Source organism: Myodes glareolus, chromosome 25 (assembly GCF_982192425.1).
Source record: "Myodes glareolus chromosome 25, mMyoGla1.1, whole genome shotgun sequence".
NCBI lineage: Eukaryota > Metazoa > Chordata > Mammalia > Rodentia > Cricetidae > Myodes > Myodes glareolus.
This window is the reverse complement of record NC_142050.1, coordinates 30,572,592-30,583,367: the sequence shown is the minus strand read 5'-3', so window position 1 is coordinate 30,583,367 and position 10,776 is coordinate 30,572,592. Positions and strand designations below refer to the sequence as shown.

Below are 10,776 nucleotides of genomic sequence, written 5' to 3'. Positions count from 1 at the left end.
GTAGGTGGGAACCAGGCACAAATCTCACTATTACACCCACCCAAGGTAATGTCTCCTATTGCTGTGCTACAGTGAATAAGCAGAAAGTCAAAACTGTCTGGATTTTAGGATAGATCCTCCCTGTTCTTTTGTATCTGATGCCAAGAGGATACATGCCCTTCTTGAGAATGCCTTTTCTCGAATTTCTCCTACACTCCTTTCTGGAATGGTTTCTTAAAGCTCCAGAGCACAGTTGGAGTCTGGCCCCAAGGTGCCAGAATGCAGTCGGGAGATGAGGGATGAGGTTACAGAAGAGAGAGGTGAAGACGAAGAAGTGTTCTTTGCGGCTAATGTACTTCCTCAACCTCAAGCCTGTCTGCCCAGAGGAAGCAATAGATTTTGTGGTTTGCCCTCTTGACTCCTTTGCTTCTGTTTTGGTCCAATCCATTCATAACTCTGCTACCAGAGTTATGTGCCAGGAAGGGCCTCCACGCCTGGAACCACTGCCTTCCTGAACAGTGGCCAGTGCCTGTTGAAGCCTTCCTATCACGGAGAGGACTCCCTAGAGGAGTTTCAGGTCGGTTAACTGATACCTCCTATGCTTTGGCTGGGATTTTTTCCTCAGTGACTCACGGATCAGAAGTTTTGTCCCATGTAGTATCATTAAGAGGTTATGGAGTCTAGTAGCCAGCATCATGGGGAAATGCGTGGAGCTATTGGAGTTTCTCTGCCTGGTTTCTGTCCTCCCACCAGTTCCCAAAGAAATCACACAGATCTATATTAATGATAAACTGATTGGCCCACTAGCTCAGGCTTCTTATTAACTCTTATAACTTATATTAACCCATTATTATTATCTATGTTGGCCACATGGCTTAGTACCTTTTTCAGTGGGGCAGGTCACATCTTCCTTCTCCTGTGTCTGGACAGGACTAGGGAGGAATGGGCTTTCTTCTTCCCAGAATTCTCCTGTTCTCATTGACCCGCCTCTACTTCCTGTCTGGTTGTCCCACCTATACTATCTTCTTGGCTACTGGCCAATCAGTGTTTATTTAAAATATAATTGACAGAATACAATTGTCCCACACCATGGAGCCACATAGGTACCTGTGGCAGAGGCTGGGGCAAATCTATGTGCTAAGTATTAGAAAGGCTCCCAGTCCTGGCTGACTGGGAAGTGACAATCGGTGGCTCCCGGGGGATAATCTGAACAAGGCACATTCTTATATGGCCTCTGAATTGCTCATGGGATTTCCACTTTTAAAGACTTAAAAAGAATCAGAAGAGTAATATTTTGTCACAGGGGACTAGAACATGGCTTGAAATTCCGATCTTAGTGTCTAAATATAAAGTTCTGTTAGACCCTCACTCGTCCCCACTGATTGACTGGTGTAGGACTATGGCAGAATTGAAGGGAGAAAGTCAGACAGTACCCAAGACCTTAATTGTGTGTTAATTGGCCCTTCTGGGAGGACACTCTCTGGCTATGAGGAATTTAGTTCCCAGCCTGAACGCATACAGATGGGGTGACAACGGCAAGTTCGCCAACCTTTGGAAGTGTTGGGTTTCTTACCTGTAAGACGGAGTGAGCAGAATGCCTTCATCTTGAGGTGTTGGGATCACTAAGGATGACGGATGGACAAAACAATCCAGGCAGAGACCTGGGGTACTGTAAATGCCAGGGAAAGCTTGCCACGGTCACTCTACTGGCTGCTGTAACCTGGACTTCTGGCTTGCTGGCCCTGAGGATCCCCACCTCTGCTCAGTAGAGGCCCCTGAAGCTAAACGCCTGTCTCCCCGTCTCCCTTGGATCCGGGTGTGGTCATTAGAGCAATGACAGGGAGCAGTCTACTCTGAGCGGCTGGTAAAGCTTTTACTTCCCTGATAGAGAAGGGAAGCTGCTTAAGAACAGTTCATGTTCTTAACCCATGAACCCAAGCCCAGGCAGGCTATCCCTGTCTTATTTTATAAGCTTTTGCTTTTTCTTAAAAAGCAAATTTTTAATTTGTCAGTATCCAAGTATATGTTTGTTTTAGAGGAAAGACAAATTTCTCATTGCAAACACAAAAGCAAAAATAGATAAGAAAGGCGTGACTGAGTTCACTAATCTTCCTTCCGCCTCAACTGCCATGTGATGTCTGGAGCCGGGGCAGGCGTTCTGTGCCCACGGAAGAAAGCAACAGTTACCTCCCAGATTGACAGCATTACATTTCTGCGCTGTTATCACCCGCTACCCCCCTTCATTGTTATCTGAGAAGAATCAAACCCTATTTTTAAAAACGATTGTGAGTCAGATTTTCTATTAGCTGCAACTGAATGCGTTTCTTGCCTATGCGGTGTCCTTTCAGAAATCACGTGAAATGCAGAGGAGCCATGCAACAGAGGGAGCACTGCTGAGTCAGAAAGCCCAATGTGAAATGGGGATGGAAAGACAAATCTACTGGAAAGCTGAGCTTAGAGACCCAGGCTCAGGGCTAGAGACAAAACTCTCGGTCCTGGCCAGGAGACACATCGTCATCCCAAGATAGCAGGGGCAAAGAGAGAAGGATGGCTGACTTCCATCCATGGATGTAGTATGAGGGCCGGCTTGTTGGGGTATCTGTCCTGCACAGTACCCCACAACCGGCAAGTCCCAGAGAAAATCAACCACACAGAGATCTCTATAAGTTATAAAGCTGATTGGCCCATTAGGTTAGGCTTCTTGTTAACTCTTATAACTTATGTTACCCCATTATCCTTATCTACATTAGCCACATGGCTCCGTACCTTTCTTAGTGTGACAGCTTACATGTTGCCTCTTCGGTGGTCTGCGCAGGAATGGCAGAGGGAGCTTCCTGCTCTTTGCTCCACCCTTATTTCCTGTTTGGCTTTCCCACCTATACTGCCTGCCTGGCCAATCAGCGTTTTATTAAAATATGATTGACAGAATACAGACAATTCTCCTGCACCACATGGATGTCAAGGAGGAGTGGGGCCCATGTATCTCTGAGGTTGCCTCATTGGGAGAGAAAGTTAATAAAAATAAATGTCGTCCTCAGGAAGACTCATAGGCTTCTGGAAAAAGACACATCACATTCTTCCTTAGGGTGAGCAGCCTGACGCTGACATTCTGTCTGGGGTAAGATCAGCCTGGGAGGTACCTGGCTCTTCTTTCCTTCCTCCATGCCAGTCCTAGGGACTGAACTCAGGCCCTCAGGTTTGGTGGCAAGTGCCTTTGTTTGCCAAGCCATCTTGATAGCCCCCTTTCTCTTTCCTTCTTTCTCTATTTTTCCACTTGTAGGTTTTTCTTACTGATGACTAATTATGCATCATCTTTTACATTGTGTCCCACTTGGGGGCAGAATTTGGGCAAGTATTTGAATGATGGAGGTCTGAGCTAGTGGGCAAGTGTTTTGTGGCTGGGGTTGTAACCTGATACAGAGAACATTCTTGACGGAGTTTTGAGTGACCATGTAAGATCAGGTGAAGACGAGGAGGCAGGAAAGAAAAGGGATCTCCTCCAGAATCTAAGTGTTGTTGAGAGATGAGTCTTCATGAGATAAGGTTAGACCCTGAGGGTTCGTCTTTGAGAAGGAATTAGGTGTCCTTAAACAGTCTTTTGATAGAGTTTGACTATTAAATGTGTACACAGGCTGTATACTTGAACGTCTCGTCCAGCTGGTGACACTGTGTTTGGGAGTGGGAGGCACTGCTGGGAGAGGTGAGTTGTGAGTTTGGGATTGGGCCTTTGGGGGTTCTAACCTGAGCTCCACCCTCCTAATCCATCAGTATGTGAACAGTCTTGCCGTAAACTCCCATTGCCCTGGTTGCTGTGCCCTTCCTTCTATCATGGTCGCCAAACCATGGTTTCTAAGAAACCCTTCCCTTAAGTTGTTCCTGTCCAGTATTTTTATTGCAGTGTTAGGAAAAATAACCAGCAAAGCCTTGATGGAGGGAGTGGTTTCCCTTTGCAGCCGGGCCTTTGGCCACAGGAGGAGGCAGCATCAAGGTGCCATCTTGGAAGCAGAGAACAGACGGTTCCAGCCAGCAATGCCTGCTAGTTCATTGGCCTTTTCCTTTTCAGCCTCCAATATGCTGAGAAAGGAATCCCTGGTCTTTGTAAACCATGGAGTCTCGCTATAGCAGCACTGATCTACCAGGTCTTGTGATGGATTGGACAGTTTGCTTCTGCTTCCTTTCCCAGCATCCAAGGAGGCATCTGCCTGCCTTCCTCTCCCTCCCTCCAGCTGTCAGGAGATTCTGCTTGCTGGCTAGAGGTGACCGCCTACATCTGGAGACAGAACTTATTTTGTTGGGCAGATGCCCTGATTGTCACCTGGACCTCCCTGAGAGGGGCAGAAGTGGGTGGCACCCTTTCAGTCACCCCAAAGCCCCCCCATTGTTACTCAGAAAATGAACATGTAAATGGTTGTACTGTCAGAACCTGCCCGGTTGTCTGATTCAACACCCTTCTCAGGAGACAAGTCCTCTCAGAAAGTCAAATGGCAGCTTATCAGCACGTTTCATGGACCCAGAGCCCAGTTCGAGGCACGACATAACACCCAGAGTCCATGTCCATCAGAGGTTACTGCGCTGGCTCCCCTGCATTCCTCTAAGTTGTCTTTGTATTGATTTTCACATTACTTTCACCCCTGTTTTCCTTCCTGTGTGGTCCTCAGTTGGATAGGCTGCAGCATCCCCTGTGGAGCATCTGTCTGAAGTCTGCCCGGTTCTACACCTTGACTCATGACTGGCTAAGCTGTGAGGGCTTAGGAACATTTCTTGACTTCTTAGAGCATCGATCCCTTGTGTGTAAAGTTGGATCACAAGAGTTCCTACTTTGCTGGATGTTGGAGCAGACTCTTGTAATCATTGCACTTGGGAGCCAGAGGAAAGAGGATCCTAGTCGGTGCAGAGCCAACCTGGTTCCCACAAGTTCTAGGCCAGCCAGAGCTACACAGGACCCTGTCTCTGAATAAACAAATAAGCAAACTTAAAGCCTCATGTGCTCAAGAAATGCGTGTGTTTCCATGACCCGGCTTCATATTCAAAAGGAGTCTCTCTTGGTCTGCTTTTCCATCATGCTCAAATTCAGGCAGTGTGCACTCGAGGCTTTGACTTTCCGATTTATTGGCACTGCTGGTATAAAGGGCACCTCTTCGGGCCTAAATTTAAAGGTTTCCCACAAGGCCCTGCAGGGTACAAACAGTGTAGTGTTTGGGTCACCTCAGGACTTCATCTCTAACTTTGCTTACATATGCTAATGAGTGGCAGAAATACATTTTCACTGAAAGTAGGAGGCAGCAAGCAGGAGATGGGGCCAAGGAGATAACGGGTGTCAGGCAGCTGTGAGTGGGAGAGGAGATGGAGACCTTTCCCAAACACCCAGGGCGGTGGGAGGGAGAAGCCACGTCCTCCATCTGTCTCCACAGAGGGCCACGTGTCCCTGCTCCCTGCCAAGCACCAGCCCCGACAGACACAAATTCAGTTTCCAGTGGGGTTAGCATAGTGGGTGAGCTTGCTCCTTTTAAGAGTAAAAACTCTAGGGAAGAGATTAGCCGCCCCTGTTCAGGTTCTGAGTTCCTTGGACTGGCCAAAGTCTTTGTCTCTGTATCTCCTTCTCTTTGCATACCCCAGTGCTTTTATGGGGGGGGGGGGGTGGGGGAGAGAGAGAGAGAGAGAGAGAGAGAGAGAGAGAGAGAGAGAGAGAGAGAGCCCAGATCCATAACAGGAAGAGCCTAGCCTGGTGGCAGAGCTGTAATCCCAGTACATCAGTTTCTTCTCTTGTTGTGACAAAATCCCTGGGCTCCAAGTTCAAGCATACAGTCCATCACGGCAGGGAGGTAGTGGTGACAGGAGCTGGCAGCAGCCAGTCACATCACATCCATAGTTAGGAATCAGGGAACAATGGGTGTCTGTGCTCAGCTGGCTTTGTCCTTTCTACGCAGTCGGAGACTCCAGCCCAGGGAATGAGGCCTCTCATGGTAGAGCTTTCCACCCCAATGAATCTAATACAGAAACTCCCTCACAGACGGCCCCTGAGGTTTGTTTTCATAGTGATTCCAGATCTTGCAATTTGACAATCAGTTTTAACTATCACACCCTTGAGAGGCCGAGGCAGGAGTATTGTAGATCTAAGACCTGCTTGGGCTATAGAGAAAGAACAGGAAGAAGACTTAGCATGACCATTGCCATTCAACATCCTGGTTTTTGCATGGTTTCCTGGACCCTTTCTTGCCCTCTTGCACTGCCCTCTCTCCTTCCCTTGGGGATTAAAGGAAAATAATTCTTGAAATAAATGTCCCGTGAAGGTTTTGGCAGAGTTCTTGAGTATTTGGAGAAGGTTTTTGTTTTTGTTTTTATTTTTGTTTTTGTTTTTGTTTTCAGCAAATCCAGAGACATTATTAAAAGGGCTCTCTTCCTCTCCATTCTGTGGTCAGACCCAGCCTGTGCCTTGCTGAGTATTTGACGGGGTTAACTCAGATACTTCTCTCCCTCCCCCTCACTCCCCAATTTTCTGTACCACTTGAAGCCAGACTTCAGGCTGAGGCCTCTGCTGGGCCCTGGAGTTGGGCAGCTCTAGACTGCAGCTGAGCTCCTGGGGAGGAAGTCTGGCCAAGGAGAGCTGAATGCACTAGGTTCCTTCTAGCATGGAGGAGCTCCAAGCCATGAACAATGAGGTGTGACAGACACATCCCGCTGATCGCCACCCTAAGCTGCATGCATGCATATGACTTGAGGAAGACAAATAAAAGTGCATTTCAGAGATGGGACCCAAAATGAGGGAAGGGATGCTAGAGGGAGAGAGCTGATTGTTCTCAGAATTCAGGAGCCTGGCCCTGCTGGCTGGAGGCAGAACCTACCTGGTCCACCGTACTGCTGCCAGCAGTGTTTTATTTGGTTTCTGACAAACCCAGTCCTCCTTAGTGTAGCAAGCAAGTCTCAAACACAGCACTTTGCTTCCTTAAATTCTCACCTATTATGTGTCAATTATTTACACAGTCGTGATCACTGTGTGCATAGGATTAAACATCGTTTCCCCTGCTTAACACAGTTCAGAATGCACGTTTTCGTGTACTGACGTTGTTTTGAGCCTTGTCATTTAGGTATCTGTATGCTGTTTGTTAACTGTATCCCTTTTAATCGGTTCCGCCAAGTGATCCCCCCATTGCTGGACATTTGGGCGGTCTCCAGCTTTCCCCCGTTATAAACAGAACTGACCACGGCATCCTAAGATGGAGCATGGCTGATAAAGAGCTGAAGGGCTGCTGACTTGATTTTCACTGGCAACCGAATTTAGAGAGCCTCAATATTGTTCCTCCCCAAAGCTGGAGCAAACAGCTGCCTTGAAGGATGGCTGGATGATTTATAGGGAACACGATGTGTTCGGCGGGTTCGTCAGTATCCCACTGCATTAAGGATACGCTTGTTAATTATCTGTGGTTAATATGATAATTTAGGGAAAACAACCACCTATTAGGAGTTCTTCATTAGGCAAAAGGCTTTTTTTATTTTTGAGCAAACAAAGGCTCCAAAATTAATGGTACTCACCTCTGATCTGTGACTGGGCAGGGAGAACAAAGAGCGAATTCCTTTTGTCTTAACTTTCTTACAACAACCCGGTTGCCGTGGGTAACAAAAGCTTCTCTTCTAAAAACCCTGCTATGGGCTCTCTGCTCCTCCCTGTTCTAGAGACAGCCGCTTCTTTTTGCGCAGTGCCAGCCTTGTTCCAGAGACACGATGGTGAAGGTCGGAGTGAACGGATTTGGCCGTATTGGACGCCTGGTTACCAGGGCTGCCTTCACTTCTGGCAAAGTGGACGTTGTTGCCATCAATGACCCCTTCATCGACCTCAACTACATGGTCTACATGTTCCAGTATGACTCCACCCATGGCAAGTTCAAAGGCACAGTTAAGGCTGAGAATGGGAAGCTTGTCATCAACGGGAAGGCCATCACCATCTTCCAGGAGCGAGATCCCGCCAACATCAAATGGGGTGATGCCGGTGCCGAGTATGTTGTGGAATCGACCGGTGTCTTCACCACCATGGAGAAGGCTGGGGCCCACTTGAAGGGTGGGGCCAAAAGGGTCATCATCTCCGCCCCTTCTGCGGATGCCCCCATGTTTGTGATGGGTGTGAACCATGACAAGTATGACAATTCCCTCAAGATTGTCAGCAATGCTTCCTGCACCACCAACTGCTTAGCCCCCTTGGCCAAGGTCATCCATGACAACTTTGGCATCGTGGAAGGACTCATGACCACAGTCCATGCCATCACAGCCACCCAGAAGACCGTGGACGGCCCCTCTGGGAAGCTGTGGCGAGACAGCCGTGGCGCTGCCCAGAACATCATCCCTGCATCCACTGGCGCTGCCAAGGCTGTGGGCAAAGTCATCCCAGAGCTGAACGGGAAGCTCACGGGCATGGCCTTCCGTGTTCTTACCCCCAATGTGTCCATCGTGGATCTGACATGCCGCCTGGAGAAAGCTGCCAAGTATGACGACATCAAGAAGGTGGTGAAGCAGGCATCCGAGGGGCCACTAAAGGGCATCCTGGGCTACACTGAGGACCAGGTTGTCTCCTGCGACTTTAACAGTGACTCCCACTCTTCCACCTTTGATGCTGGGGCTGGCATTGCTCTCAATGACAACTTTGTAAAGCTCATTTCCTGGTACGACAATGAGTTCGGCTACAGCAACAGAGTGGTGGACCTCATGGCCTACATGGCCTCCAAGGAGTAAGAAGCCTGCCCTGGACCACCCACCCCAGCAAAGACACAGCAAGAGAGAAGCCCTCGGCTGCTGAGCAGTCCCTGTCCTAACTCAACCCTTGACACTGAGCTCTCCCTCACAGTTTCCATCCCAGACCCCCAGATAGCAGGAGGGGCTTAGGGAGCCCTACTCTCTTGAATACCATCAATAAAGTTCACTGCATCCCCTCAAAAAAAATAAAAATAAAAACCCTGCTATGCCCAGCCTCTGAGTCTGAAGTTGCCTCTTTCTAGAACCACTCAGTTAAGCATTGTGGTACCAATCAGATTTGCAGGTGTCTCCATAAACCTTTGCTCCATCAACTGACTCTAGAAACTTCTGACTGCTAATGTGAGGACTTTGTGGAGTGAGTGGTAGAGTTCTTAGTTTTTAAAGTAAGAAACAGGGGTCCAACAGTGGTGAGGGGCTTGCCTGGGTTCCCATGGCCAGGTAGAGAGGATAGGCAAAGGGACCCAGGACTTTTAACCCCCTTTTCTGGCCTCCCTCCTGTTGCCCATTACCTTGGGTAGAGCCACCAGACAAGAATCAAGATATAGAAGGAGATTCATATTCATGTAGAAACATTAAGCTTTTTCCAGTTCATTTGTGGGCAAAGAAAGATAGAGTCACTGAATGTCATGCTGGAGCCAACATCTGCAGCCCATCGGTATCCAACCATGGGCTGCGTCCAATCACTTCTCCCGGGTGTCTTCAAGTCATCCTCCAATGCCCCCTTCCGTATTTTATTTTGGCTTGAACAGTGCAAACTCCATCAAAGCCGTAAAGAATAATTTTTATGTGGAGGTCATCTGCTGAGCCAGCATCTGCTGCGCGAACTCCCAGTCGTCCCGTTTGGTGGGAGGCAAGAGTCACAGGCTAAGTGGGGGACGGAGAAGGGTCTCAAAGGAGTGAGGATTCCATTTAAAGTCACAGAGGATTACGTTGCGCCGTGAAAGATTTAAGCGTAGATGCCATTTTCATATTTCATCCTTCCCCCCACCTTTCCCTTTATCCTCACAATGGCTTGGCTCTCTGTGTGCGTGGCGAGGGAGCAGGACAGCACACGTCACAGATGAAGCTGTGGGCAGAAGCAACTGAGGCCGCCCGGAGGTGCGGTCACAGCCCACTAGCACTTGAACTCATGTGTATGGGATGTCATGTGGCCTCTGAGGACAAGCAGAATAGCCTTCTTATAAATCAACCTCCATCCATGTCTGAGTGCAAACCTGTTTGGGGAGGTCTTGGTGACATTAGGAGAGAGATGGATTGATCCTTGTTTCAAGTCCCTCCTGCTACACAGCTGAATAGATGCCCACGGATAGCCACATAACTCTGTTCAGAGCCCCTTGTGCTGCTATGGGGGTGACTGTCGTGTGTGCTTGGGCTGGGTCCTTGCAGACTGCAAAGATCAGAGTAGATGAACAGGGAAGCGTTTCAGTTCATTTTGTGTTTTCCGTTTGTCTGGTTTTTGAAACAGGGTTTCACTGTACAGCCCAAGATGGTCTTGAACTTGTGATACTCTTGTCTCTGCTTCCCAAAAGCTGAATGTTGGTATTACAGGCACAACTGTCATGCCTGACCAAACAGTTCAGTTTCAGCGTAGTGGCTTTCTCTTCCTTCTTGACAGTTTGCTTTCTGCTAGGATTTCTGCAGGAGTTTTCTAAGTGTGGTCCAGGGACTGAAGGCTCAGGGAAGACAAGCGTTGCTGTGCATAGAGACTTCCAGGCCCTATCAGAGACCTATGCAAATGGAAGCTGGGGCATCTGGGAGCTCAGGAGTCTGTTTCCTCCCTCCCCACAGGCAGGGTCTTACTCTGCAGCCCCGGCTGTCCTGGAACTCAATTAGTAGACCAGGTCAACCTTGAACTCACAGAGATCCACCTGCCTCTGCCTCCCGAGTGCTGGGATTAAAGACGTGCGCCACCACCGCCCAGCAAGGGCTCGTTCTTTTTCTTTGCAGACTCGAGAGAGGTGAGTATGTGGGTTGCAGCGAGTGAACTAAATGAAAGCTTTGGGGTGAAGTCTGGTGCCCCTCAAGTGTCTTGGGGCTCCATGATACAGTGTCAAG

At 48.7% G+C, this 10,776-nt stretch overlaps 1 pseudogene; it reads left to right on the top strand.

Moving 5' to 3' along the window:
- The first annotated feature begins 7,621 nt into the window (after nucleotides 1-7,621).
- Nucleotides 7,622-8,887, top strand: LOC148117865 (glyceraldehyde-3-phosphate dehydrogenase pseudogene; annotated as a pseudogene).
- Nucleotides 8,888-10,776: the final 1,889 nt, after the last annotated feature.